This window comes from Calliphora vicina, chromosome 4, assembly GCF_958450345.1.
Source record: "Calliphora vicina chromosome 4, idCalVici1.1, whole genome shotgun sequence".
Lineage (NCBI taxonomy): Eukaryota > Metazoa > Arthropoda > Insecta > Diptera > Calliphoridae > Calliphora > Calliphora vicina.
Window position 1 is genome coordinate 87,634,494 of NC_088783.1, and position 15,182 is coordinate 87,649,675.

The window sequence follows — 15,182 nt, forward strand, 5'->3', positions numbered from 1 at the left end:
TATTTGGAAATGAACTGTTGTAATAGTACATAAACAAAAAGAAATTTGTAGGCTCAGTAATAACTGGCTTTAGAATTAAAATTTAGTTTGTTGGGGATAAAGACTGCGGTAAGTCGCTTAATATATTTATAAGTTATTTTTTTTGTAATAAGTTCTTTTTTTAGAAATAAACGGTTGCTCAAGTATATGCATCATTAATTGTAAATTTGTGGTTCATTTATTTGAGACTGGTTAAATTCGCTGTCCTCAACATATAGGCTCAGGTCGCAGCCAGCGACACAACTACTTAGGAAATAATCGTATGTCGGTCTTAAAACATATTTCACTGAATTTTTTATTTTCATAAAACATAGTATCTAATTATAAGGCCACCATAGAGCCGTATTCCGGAAAGAAATTTGACTGAAGGCTGGGAGAAGTCATGGTGCGATTCTTGCCGTTTTCAACATAGCTTCTGTGTTTTTATCAAAAGTAAAATGTGTGCAAAATTTCATATTATAAACTGCAATATATATAAAGAAAATAGCAAAACATTTTTGGAAAAAAAGCAACTTTTTTAGATTGTCTCACTTACCCATTTTCAATCCCAAATATTTCTAAACAACAAAGAATATTTGCAGAAAAGTTCATCATTGTATGTCCTTATCTCGAGGCCGTATCGTGCCAACAACAGACAGACGGATATAGCTAGATCGTCGTAGAATTTTACCAGAATATTGTTACGAAATTGTACTTAATTTTAAATATAACTGTTTAACGGCAGGTTTAAAGTTGTGTAATGCCTCTCAAACTGTAACATATCTGTAGGTATTATTAATATTGCTCTGGAAAATATAACATTGAATAAAAGCTTTGAGTTGAGCATTGTTTGTAAGTATGGCAACACTAAATGATTAATGATTAAAATCGAAAGCTCTAGAATTCGAATATTCTAGTTTGAAGATCATTGTGGAAATAGAGCTTTCTAGATGGTAATGCAGCGTATATTAACTGGCCGTGAGAACACCAAACTAATGAGTCAAATTTGAAGCATCGTTACCCTAGGTCTCCACGTATCAATATTTATTGCTTCAATTGTCAAATTTGATTGCGTCAATGACATTTGCGAGTGTAGACCGCAAATTGCCATATGTAGCAATCCATTGCACAATGATTGCTCAACTGATTGCCTGAGCAATTATTGCTAAGCAATAAGTTGTCAGTTCAGTTGTTATTAATGTAAAATTTCTTCTTTCTATGATTCGGAGCGATTAATTCAAACATATTTAATTTATTTAAGTACCAAAAATAAAAAAACGAAGAAATTAGTGAAAAAAATCATTCAACACAAAATATAAGCAAAATACACCTCAGTTTTTCATAGAACTTCTCGTGTTGAAAATTTTATATTTGTGACGAACGATTTCTCCACATAACGCAATCAGCAATTGCTCTGCTGTTGTTCTGCCGACGTTATTGCTTGTGCTTAGCAATAAAAATTGCTACGTGGAGACCTAGGGTTAAGTAAAGACATCAACTGCATTACCAGTGTATACTTGTACAGTGTGTGTATTTCTGCGAATTTATAATCGTGTATAAAAACACTGAGTGACTATTTAAAACTGTTGTTGTATAAATTTAAATAAATAAAGTTTTGTTACAATTTTTAAACTACTAAACTGCTTTTATTTGCAGTCAAAAGTATTCGGTTTAATTAAAGGAAATAAACCAACGTTTATTGGAATTAAACCAACGAAAATGGATGCTTTGCCCATTTATGGTTCGATCATCATAACTGAAATTTGATCTGCGAATGTGGATCGTCAAAGCATTTTATATGATCACGGGCGTATTTAAGGTCGGGAGGACTTTTGCATGGGTGTGAAATGATTCTAAGTCGATTGGTATAAGTTAAGTTATAACAAGTTAAAAGGGTTTGAATCAAGATTCGAAAATGTTAAAAGATAAAGGTGACGCTAATTTGGATTACTTTTGTAATGGTATTTTAGCGGTGACTCTATTTTGGCATAACGGTATTTTAATCATAACAATATTTTTTTTACATTTTAAATTCTGAAGATTGCAATAAAAAGTATCGGTAGCTGTATTTACGATTGTATCGGTAACGGTAATTGTAGTTATTTCGGTAACAATATCTTAATGAAACGATAGTCGAGCTAAAAGGTTATTTTAGGGGTAACGGTAGCCAGCCATGGCACAGTGGGGCAGAATCGAAATTTTTTGGAAATAAATCTGGCATTTCTAAACGGCTGGTCCGATCGGGATAAAATTTGAACTGGGCGTTGCCAAGGAGTATTCGAGTTTAAGTTATTAAAATGGGCCCCACAAATGCTCCAGGGGCGGCGCTATGGGGGCTCAAAATAAGGTACCTTCGACATGTAAAATTATTAAACACGTTCCATTTTTTTGTTTCCCATCCGATTTTATCCCGATCGGACCAGCCGTTTAGAAATACCAGATTTATTTCCTATGAAATACCAGATTTATCTATGTTTATTGTGCAGAGTTATTTAATTTTCTGTAACATTAAGCCCAATTTTCACGATGTATGGTTATTTCTTAACTTATAGTTATACTGTCTGTTAAAATAATTTGTGTATGAAAACTGTTAGTATAACTTTAGGTTAAAAAATAACTAGACATTGTGATGAAGAGGCTAAATAACGAATCATTTTAAGCTTTTTCAATTGTTTGTCAAGAGCAATAATTGTTGACGTAGTAATAACTTGTTATTATTTTTGAGACGCAATTTCAACTATTTTCCGACTGAATCAGTTCCTGTTGTAGTTTTCATCATTCACATTTCGTTGGTGTTTTTTTATTACATACATTCAAGCATACATATCTATGGTTTACTTACATATACATATGTTCGTACGTATGTATGTATTTGCATTGGTTTGAAATGCGTCAGTAAATGTTTGTATTTTTTTCAGTTTTGTCCTATTAATATTTCTTCGCCTTTCCATCCTTTATATTTTATATCGAAATCGCTTTTGGAAAGTATGATAAATTCAATTGAAGCTACAAGCGACAAACTTCAGTATTTAATGTCAGGTACACATTTACATAGTTAAAATTTTATTTTCAAATGTTGGTGCATCGGTTTCGGGTTAAATTCCCGTCATAGACCCTTTCTTGTCTCTTTCACTACTACGAGCATATATTCTTTATTAGAAAATAATTTGCAATTATTTTTTGATATAATAAATAATAATCCCCATATTCACAAAAAAATTAAAATTGAAACAATGGCTGATTTCATAAACGCAGTTTGCAAAGCAACACTGCAATGCATAGTGTTCATAAACTCAATAGATTTCGTTTAGGCAATGTCGCAAGTTCATTATTGCATGACAATGATTTTCAATGCGCAACATTTGTCAAATTTAAGCATTATTTTTATTTATGATTCTTTAATAATTTCTGTGAGTTCTTTATATAATTATCTTTGAGGCAAAAATCTAATATTTTAGTAGAAATGGCGGATTTATGGTAAGTTGAATTGTTGTTTATGTAAATATGTAATTTTACAGAAAGTTACAAATTGTTAAATTCAAAACAAAAAAAACATTTATGAGTTCATAAATGTAATAAAATGCCATTGCATATTTTGATAAGGCAGTATTGCCATAAAGTATTTCTTTGCCTTGTAAACGATTTTCTTTGCAGTGTTGCTTTGTAAACTGCGTTTATGAAGTCAGCCAATGTTTTAAAGCAAAATTTCCATACAAAAATTGATTTTAAAACGTTGTTTAAATTTAAAAATTGTTTATGAATTAGGCCTTAAATATTTCAAAATGTTAAAAGTCATCTCAAACAAGTAAGAAAGTATGGTCGGTCAAGCCCGACCATATTATATACTACACGTAAATGACCAAAAACATTTTTCTTTTAAAATATCAATAATTTATATACGTGAGCGATTTTCGGAAGTGAGCCTTATATGGGAGCTATGACCAATTATGGACTGATCACCATGAAATTAGATCGTGTGATTTATGTCAATATGAAAGTTATTTATAGTGAATTTTGTGTGTATACCAATATTTTTAAGAGATTTATGCACGTTAAAGTGATTTTCGGAAGCGGGTCTATATGGGAGCTATGACTAATTATGGAACGATCGTAACAAAATTTGGTGACATGAATTTCGTATATATAAAACTTATTTGGAGCGAAATTTGTGGAGATAGATATATACATTTATGACCGATAAAGTCCAATTTCTGAAGGATATTTGTATGGGGGCTAGGAGAAATAATGGACCGATTTCAGCCAATTTCAACAAGTTTGGTCCTTGGGGCGAAAAAATATTATGTAGCAAATTTGATGGAAATATCTTCAAAATTGCGACCTGTACTTTGCGCACGAAGTTTACATGGACATTGGAGTATTAATATTTGTCAAAAATTCAAGTATCATAGTACAATTTCATCGTCTAAACAAAATTTGTATTAGATTTTCAAAAAATACGAATGATTTTTTTGATTTACGGTCGGTTTTCAAAATTTATTTAAAACAATTCAAAAACTTTTTATTTTCATATGTATCGGGTATGTATTTTTAAATACAAATAAGGCAAACAAAAATGTTAAGAAAATATAAAATAAAATTAAAGTTTTCAGAAAAATATTAATCAACAAAGAAATAAAATATTTGTAATACTATCGTGTATACAATAAACGTTTTTTTCGAAACGATTTTTTGAAATACCTAATGATTTCAATAATATTTTAAATTTGAAAAGTGTTTTACGTTTAAATTTTTAATTTTTACTTATAAAGTCTTAAAATCAATATATTGAAAGTCGCAATTATGAGTTATTTTTTGCCAAAAATATAGCTAAAACTAGCGTGTTAATTTTTTTCAAAAATAAATAGGATATTGATATTCACACTACGTCTAGAGCATTGGTTGGAAATGGAACTTTTATGTTCGACTTTTTCAAATGATATGATGGGATACTGAAATTTCCTTTAAACAGGGAACATATGAACAAACTAAAAAGTAATAGCAATTGTTCGCTATCGCGACAATTTCGTGAATAATTATTAAAACAGCATCTGCTATATAGTTTATGTTTTTTTATTACTGTGTACCTATTTGTTTATTTTTTTCAACTCTTTTTGTTGTATATTAGAACTAAATTGTTTTTTACACCACTTGCAATTTTATTGAAATCCTTAGCAAATTAATATGTAATTAAAGAACTGATGAAAAACTAAAAATATAATAAATCAGATATTATTCAAGAAAAACAACTAAAAGATGTTGCCTGCTAAGATAAATAAAGGTGTTTGTATATTTAAAACAAAATGTATTTGGAAATGGTGTTCACTCAATAGTGCACTTACTGTTGCATTGTTACCACTATTGTTGATTTTTATTTGTTATTTTTTTCGATTTTGTTTATTGAACTTTCAAAATTGTTACAATTTTACAGTGTTTTGCTATATAAGTATTAATTGGGGTTATTGAAATCATTGTACAGAAAGTGAATTGCAGAAAAATACCATTTCATTACAAATAACATACAAAAGGCAGGCATTTTCTATTAAATACGCATAAAACTAGACATTGAAAATGCTTTACAAAAATAAAAAATTAAACAGTAATTGTTATATTTAATTTAAAATACGTGTACAACCAATACCTGTGTAAGTATTTATGTGCTGTGTCGGTCATAATAATAGCACCACAAATCCTTGCAAAGCAGTTAACATGAATTATATATTTTCATTACTATAGTAATTTTAATTAAATAAACAATAATATAAAATCGTTAACTGACCTCCATTTATTCTATGAAATATTCACCTTTCAATAAATTATATCGGTATTTTTGAAAAATAGCCAGATTTTCTACAGTCACAATAATATATACCTATCTCCGTCGTAAGAAATTGTTTGTGTTTTCTTTATAAAGAATCGCCATGAAATTATAATTTGAATATATTTATATTGAGTAAAATTACATAATATTTTCTTATTTTTTTTTTATTAACAAATCAGTGGTGTAAAGTAAGTGTGCCCCATCCCATGTGGGCTCTAGTTTAAAGAATATAAAAAACGGCTGAATTCAGGATAAAAATATTTACACTGGTGGTCAAAACTAAAGCAACCGAAATCAGTCGATCAGTTATATATTAAATATTTATATTTTTGAAGAATCCAGTATTTCTTTCTTTATAATATGGTAGATATATCAATATTTCATATATTAAAAACAAAAAATATAGATTTTTATCTCTTACATGTCCATCTTTTTAAATTTCTGTAAAGAAGGCATTTATTATCTGGTCAAAACTAAAGCAACTGTATTGTCACATTAATGTGTACAAAAAAAAATATTGTTTATACCGTTATAAATTTCATGCTTTGTTTTGTGGTCTTCTCAGAATTAATTTTTATTAATGTTTACTAGGGTATTCAATTAATCGGGTTTCTGGTTTAATCGGTTAATCGGTTAATCGAGCAAATAATTAATCGAGGTTTAGATTTATTCGGTTAATAATCGGTTAATTTAAAATTATTCGATTAACCGAATAATTTCTATTTTAATTTTAAATTGAAAATACAATAACGAATTTTGTGTACAAAAACATAAAAAACGGCAAATAAGGTATTTGAGATGATTTTTGTGAACATATCGCCTATTTGCTGCAACAACGTCATAACTCAAAATCCGTGTTTTTTGAACTGAGTAATACAAAATGATCAGTTTTCAAAAAAGTCAATTATTTTTTGTATGAGAGTATTTTTTGTTGTAAATATCAAAATTAAAATTCATGTTTTCTCGTTTATTTGATAAGTAAAAATTTGTTCAAAATTTATTTAAGAAAGAGTAAAATGTCATAAAACATTCAAAGGCGTTTTTATCGAAACAACTTTTTTTTAATTATGACGTTGTTGCAGCAAAGATGTGAGTTTTTAGGGTTTTAGTGAGACCTTCTGAAATAATCTTTTATAAAAAGAATATAATTTAAACGATTTTTTCTTTAAATTTAATAAAACTTTTCTTGGAAAAACCCTCTCTCGATGATTGTATATGTTGGAGAAATCAAAAGCATGATAAAGAATACATATTCCTTTTTGGATTGCTTTAGATTTTGATTAATTTAATAGTTTCGTTTAGTTATGATAAAAGACTCATTTCAAAAAAAAAGTTTCGTTTATACATGTAAATACAAAGTTTCAAAGACATGTAAATTAAATATGTCAGTTGTTATACATACTCACTAATCATGTTTATTGGATGTTCCAAAAATATCTAAATTTAATTTGAAATTTGTATTTGAATTGAAAGGGAAAAATAAATACAAAAAAATAGTTTAAAGTGCAAAAAAGGGAATTTCGGTTAATCGGTTAATCGACACAAATTAATCGGTTTATTTGTTATTTGAAAATCGGCAATTTTAAATTATTCGAACAGTTAACCGTCCAAAATTAATCGGTTAACCGATTAACGGTTAATCGATTGAATACCCTAATGTTTACTTAATAAAAACTATTACCAGTTTTCAATTTAGAGTAACTTTTATATTAATTATAAAAATGGCTAGAAACAAGTATTCTACTTTTCTTAAAGAACAAATTATAAAAGATTATCAAAAGGGATAAACAAAAACAAATTTCCGAAAAGTTTTCAATATGCAAGTAGTGACAGTAGTGACAGTACATTCTGGAGGTACACCGCGGAAAACTTCACAACGTGCTGATAAAATATTAATTCGTGAAATAAAAAAAGAAACCCTTTGTCACTTCAACTGAATTGGTCATAGAGTTCTCATTGAATGTAAGCATAAGAAATGAAAGAAGACGAGCTTTAAAAGCAGGTTTATGTGCTCGGAAACCATCGCCAAAAAATCGCAAACCCAGGTTAGCTATTGCAAAGGTTGATATTGGTTGGAGTGCTGCCCAGTGGAGAAATATATTGTTTTAGGGTGAATCCAAATTCAATATAAAAGGCATGAAGAATTTCACTGTAAGAAGACCACAAAATGAACGCTTTAAGCCTCAATATTGTAAAGCTATAGTAAAGGCTATGGGACTGTTTTTCATACGCTGAAGTTGGACCAGTTCACCAAACAACTGAGCAAAAGGATCTATTTATTTATAAAAAATGTGTTGGCAAATGTAATGCTGCCTTATGCAGAAGAAAAAATGCCTCTGGTTTGGGTTTTTCAACATGACAATGACCGGAAACATGCTTCGAAATTTGTAGAGGAGTAGTTCTATGAATCAAAAGTAAGAGTTCTCGGGTGGCCAGCTCAATCACTTGAACTTAAACCTATTGAAAATCGTTGGAGCATCGTAGATCGCAAGATAAAAAGAGAATCTAAGATGAACAAACATACCATTTTTAATCGTATCTAGGACGCATGGAACAACATTTCTAAAGATCAAATTGAGAGACTTGTGCTGCAATCATAACAATAGAAGTTACGCTATCGATTACTAATATTATTTTTAAGTTTTGTGACAGAAGTACATACGTTGCTTTAGTTTTGACCGGTAATATTTTATACATAATTCGTTATTTTGAAAAAATATCTTTTAAAAAAATTAATTATACATTTTTTTGTATTTAAGTGCTAATATTAAAACAGAAAAATTTCCCTTCTAAGTTGTTTGTAGGGTACTATATTTGTCATAATATCGCTTTGTAATGTGAGTTGCTATAGTTTTGGCCACCAGTGTATATATATTATACCGCTACATCTCCTTTACTTATAAATTGCTTGGCCCACTGTATCGAAAATCAGGCTCTTATGTTCGCACCAAAAATTTACGATAAGAGATTCCAAAATTATGGTTTGATCATCGTTTTCCTACTACAACATTCTATGCATTAGGGTATTCATTCGACTAATGATCGTTCAATTAATCGAATAATTTCCTTCGAATAATTATTCGAACAATTTAAAAATGGCCATTTTCGAATAACGAATAATTCGAACAATTTTATGTAGAATAATCGAATAAAACGAATAAATGTTCATATATATTTAAATTTATTAAATTGCTTAAAATTTTTCATAATTCCAAATTTAAATAAGTAATAATGACTCACAAAAATTGTATTGTTTCTGAAATTTAACAAATAACTAAAGACAAAGGGACTTTCGATCATTGTAGATGAGTGTTCCAATAGCTCCTTTTATAAATATATAAATATTACTGCATGAAGTTACAATTCTAAAAACAAATCTTTCAAAATTTTTAACTTAGGACTTGAACCAATGTAAATAAAAGGTACGGAATAAAATATTTGTTATTCAGCTGGCGAAATATTAGAAAAATCGCAATTAATAATCAAAATTTTAACTTACCTCAGTAAAAAAATTATATGTGCAAAATTTCTTTTTGTCCTCAGAACTGAAAACTAGTGATAATTTAATTTTGACTGTGATAAATTTGTTTGTACACTCTCTTTGTTATGTACTTACATGATCTTTGGACTTTATATGTGATACCGTTATCTGAGATTACCACTTTAAGTTAAAATTTTAATAGAAAATAATTATATGTGCATAGTCAATCATTCTCGTTCTTTAGCTTAAAGAGTAAATATATCAATTCTTAATTTGTGTTTGATATATATAATTTTATATCGACGGTGAGTAAGTATTATTTTTTTATTAAAATCTGAAGTAATCTGTTATCTACAATTTTTTTACGTACAAAATGCCACGTGGTTGTGAACTTTCCGATGAGGAGCGTGGAAAAATTGAAGGCATGAGACATGCAGGTATGCGAATATGTGACATTGCAGCTGCAACAAATCGTCATCGCAATACGATCTCAAATTTTTTAAAAGACCCAAGAAACTACGGCTCCATAAAGCGCAGTGGACGAATCCCTACCGTGAACCAAAGGACAAAGAGACGTATTCGACATTTAGCTGCCGAAGAAAATATGAGCTGCCGTCAAATAAAAGTGGAATTAGATTTAAATGTCACGAGACAGCGTATCCAGCAACTAATAAAGGCAGATTTAGGTCTTCGGTATGAAAATAAGATTCCAAAACCAAGACTTACCCAACGTTATAAAAATGCCCGGATTGCATTTGTTGAAAAATATAAATTTTGGGAGGAGGAATTTGAAAATGTAATATTTAGCGACGAGAAAAAGTTTAATTTGGACGGACCTGATGGTCTCCATAAGTATTGGAGAGATCTGCGTCATCCTCGAAAAATGTGCTACAATCGAAACCACGGTGGTAGGAGTCTAATGGTTTGGGCTGCATTCGGAGCTCTTGGAAAGTCCCAAATATGCTTTGTACCAACAAGAATGAACTCAGAGAAATACGTTGAATTGTTGGAAAACAATTTAATTGATTTTGCAGCTGAATTATACGGTGATAATTGGACTTTTCAACAGGACAACGCTCCAATACATGTCGCTCGACACACAAAAAGTTTTTTTGAAAGCCATAATATACCATTATTGGATTGGCCAGCACTAAGTCCAGACTTAAACCCAATAGAGGATCTATGGGGGATACTTTCCGCTAAAATATTTTCAAAATCAAAACAGTACATGACACTAAAGGAGTTAAAAGAATCAATAATGACAGAGTGGGAAAAAATTGATGTATCAACGTTAAAAAATCTGGCCAATTCCATGCCACGCAGGTTACAGCAGGTCATCATAAATAAAGGAAACACAATATCTTATTAATATCATAATTTAAATTTTTTAGAATAATAATTAATAATAGATTTTGTTTTTGCACATATAATTATTTACTATGGAGTAATAAGAAAAAAGTATTTTTTGTTCATGAATTATGAAGTTGAAAGATTTTTTTTTTTAGTTTTTTTAAGTGTATATATATACAAAATAAAATTTAAAATAAACATTAAAAAAAGTTTGTTTTCTTAGCAGTAGCGCAGAATAATACCATGCACATATAATTTTTTTACTGAGGTAGATTAAAGTGGAGTTGAATGTGATGGAGAATGTGATTTTGAAACGGTCGTCGAAAGTGATATTGAGGATGACATTTATAATGATTACATTGAAATAGATAAAGACTATGATCTTAAAATATATGCATATAAGTGATGTTATTAACCGCTTACGTAAGTGTTGCAAAATATTTAATAAATCGAATGATAAAAACAATTAAGTTGAAGATCTTTGTCTAACATGGTAATAAACTTTTTGCGTATTTGTAAATGCGTCAATCATGCACTGCCTGACTTCAAAAGAATTGGTTACTCAATTTAAAACCCGAATTAATGAACGACATAAAAAAGTTCTTAATACGTTTATATTGTATTTGAATTCAGGATCATGTCCAACTAGCTCAAGTTTTGTAAAGCGTAGCTCCTAAACGGAAACTAAAGGGTTTGCTAGTCAATTGTTTTGTAGATTGTTCGGGAGTTAATCTGATCAGAATATTTCTGTTGAAAATTTAATAATGGTCTCTGTTTTCGACTGTTTTTTTAACATTATCAGTACTTGAATTGTTAACTTAACGTTATTTTTGTTTTTCTTAACAATAACATATTAAAAAACCTACGTCAAAACTTTATTTTTTACTTTTTTAAAAAAAATTAATTATTCGAATAATTCGATTAATTTTAAACGTGTGATCGAATTATTCGAACACGTTAAAATCTCTTATTCGAATTATTCGTTTTATTCAAACAAGAGAAAAATCGAATAATTCGAATACCCTACTATACATATATTGAATATCTGGGATAAATAATTCAATATTTCAATATATTACAAATGCTTTATGAAATCATGATCAGATATATGTAAGTAAATCAAGGAATGAGCTTTCAAAAGTTACATCATTATAATTGGTATATGGTCAAATTTTAACCATTGCGACTAGTATGTATCAAATTGATATCAATAAAAAATGCGCGTTTCCAAAATAATCTCTTCACTTTTTATTTCGAAAACATAAAAACAATATTAAATGCAATTTATTTAAAAGAGTAATACAAAAAAAATTGCAGTAAAAATATTATTTTATCAAAAAATAGCTCAAAATTTCGGGTGTTTAAAAAAATTAAGAATAAACAAATTTTTGCCTGTATCAACTATATCAGTTGCGAGTAACGGAGGGTTAAAATAAAATTTTAAATTTTTTTAATAATGCTGGCAATTGTAGAGAGTAAGAAACCTAAAGTTTAATATTAGAAATCATGATTGAACAATGTCTAACAATGCTTCAACGCCCACCTTAAAGTGTAGTACACACTTAGTGTACCGTTCTATTCAGAATGAAGTCCTTTAACCTTCGCTTTACCAAAGGTTTTTTATGTTCATGGTTTACCAATACCCACCCGGGTGACACTACACTTCTATACGAACGAAATTTTAAAAAATTTAAAAAGCCTTATAAAAAGTTTAAAATGTTTGTATTAAATTCTATAGAACTCTAAAATTTGTTCAGTGAGTACAAATTTCATTTAAATCGAAACAAAATTAAAAAAAATATTAATCCAATAAAAAAGATGTGGTCACCCGGGTGGGTATTGGTAAAGCGAAGGTTAACGAAGTCCGATCATGTAAACCTTGTAATTAAAGTACAGATCGCAAGTTCGTATATAATGATATTTCATGCGTATGCCTTATTCTTATATTATATTACGTTTTTTGGAAATCGGTTTACAATTTACAATACAATGCACTATTTAACCTATATGTCTACTTTTTCTGTGCAAAATTAATAACGACTACAAAATCATGGTATTCAAAACAAAACCTTAAAGAATTTCATAAGTAAGAATAATTCAATTAAAAAAAATTGAATTTAACCCACTAACGACCAAAAATTAACCCTTTTGCAATCACTAATGCAAATTTAATACATTAATTTATTTTAATTATACTAAAACTTTTAGTAATTGCTTAAATCTAATTCATTTTGTAAATTTAAATCAAAAAGGTCCTCTTCACTTTCATTAATTTCATCGTCCTGGTGGCTAAAGTGAAATTCTTCCATGGGTTCGCTGCAACATAATAGTTGAATTACTTCAGGTGGAAGTGTGGAACGTTTCCGCTTTTGTAAGAGCCTATATAAAAATTATGTGGAAATTAATGGATCTGAGGTACAGCTTAATATTAATATTAATTCGGAGCTTAAAAAATCTGTCTTCTCCGCTTCCATTACAGCGTCTTTTCGCATCTAAACAATTTTTTCAGCAATATGCAGTAAAATAGATTGCAACGCAACTTTGGCAAGAATCTCATTTGCTTTTAAAATTTCAATAATTTATATTCGTGAGTGATTTTCGGAAGTGGATTATATAGGAGCTATGACCAATTATGGGCCGATCATCATGAAATAAGGTCGTGTGATTAATTTCTTTATGAGAGTTGAATTTGATGTGTATACCAACATTTTTAGAGAATTATGCACGTTAAAGTGATTTTCGGAAGCAAGAGCTATGACTAATTAAGGACCGATCATCATAAAATTAGTTGACATGAATTCTGTATATATAAACATTATTTGGAACAATATTTGCGTAGATACCTATATAAATTAAACATTTATGACCGATAAAGTCCAAATACGGGAAGACATTTGTATGGGGGCTAGGTGGTATAATGGACCGATTTCAGCCAATTTAAATAGGCTTCGTCCTTGGGCCGAAAAAATTATATGTACCATATTAAGGTGGGTCTTAGACTAATATTCTTGGACATTACAAACATCTGCACAAACGCATTATACCCTCCTCACTATGGTGGTGTAGGGTATAAAAAAATGTATTGTTTGCGTTATATGCTTCTCCACTTCATCTGAAAATATGTTAACATCAATTTTGTAACTACATGTTTGAAAATGACATAAAATTTTTCTTTTTTTGAATTTTCGTTAAGCCAAATTTCAAAAAATAACCAAAAAAATATAGTATTATTCAAAAACGGCTAAAAATGGCTATTGAATTTAAATGAAAATTGGTTTATAACATTTCAATATATTCATTCCTGATTGCATTTAATCTGCCGAACTTTGCCGAAATTTTAAAAGCTTCCACGAAGTTTCATTTTGAAAACAATCGCAGCACTTTTAAGGTTATGTTAAAAAAGTGTCTTTATTTCAAACAAGTTAAACAATTTTATCACATTTTTATCAAAAAACCTTACTTACTTAATTTATTGTTCTCCATTTTCACTTTCTTCTTTATTTAAACATGCAATTGAATTAAGTGATTACAATGCAATGTGTTTGACTGCGCGTTGTCAAACGGAACTTAATATTTACCAAAAACAAAAAGCTGACTTAGATAATTTGGAGTATTGGTTACCAAATGGCATTAAAAAAAGTGCAATATTTGCATTTGAAAAATTGGACTTTAGCACAGTTTTGGTGGCCGTTTAACCTATAGTGCAATGTATACTCTCGAAAATCACTTTAATACTCACAATCTTATAAATGTTGATATTGAATAAAATGTGTCACAAATAAGATTTATTAAAACATAATAAATGACAAATATTTGCCGAAATAGACGTAACCACTCAATGAAATATATTTGAATTCTTTTATTTATTTCAAAAACTTATTTTACTTTGGATGATTCATAACAAATAATTTAGTTTTATTTTATTTGGTGCTGTTTGATCTTACAAAACACGTGTAAGAGTAAACACATCAAACAAATTTGTGCTAAAAAAAGTGGTTACGCTTTTTTGAACCAATATTTGCCATGTGTGACCCTACCTTTAGTGATTTGTGTTTATAGTTATTATGTATTTTTTCTTAAAAATTTGTTTACAGTTATCTTATATATAAATAGGCCACACGTTTTTTTGTGGTACACTTTTAAGTATGTTATTGTCAACCAATATTGATGAAACATATATGGTTTAAAATATATCTTTCTCTAGATATGCACAATATAAAAATTGTTTAAAAATTCTTTCCATAAAAGTGGAAAAAAGTATTTTTAAAGTGGTCGAATTTCGGTCACCAGGCGATCCTAGAATTTATAAAAAGCTAACAAAATCAATTTAATAGTTTTTACGTAATACTATTACATAACAATATGAATGTTGTGGTTTTATTATTTTGACCGCAGCTGTATATATTAACATAAGTTCTTTACTAAAAAACGAAATATATACAAATAAATTGACAATCATATCGAGCCGTTTTCGCACAAAAGACGTAACCGACAAAAACTAAATTTTACAGGAGA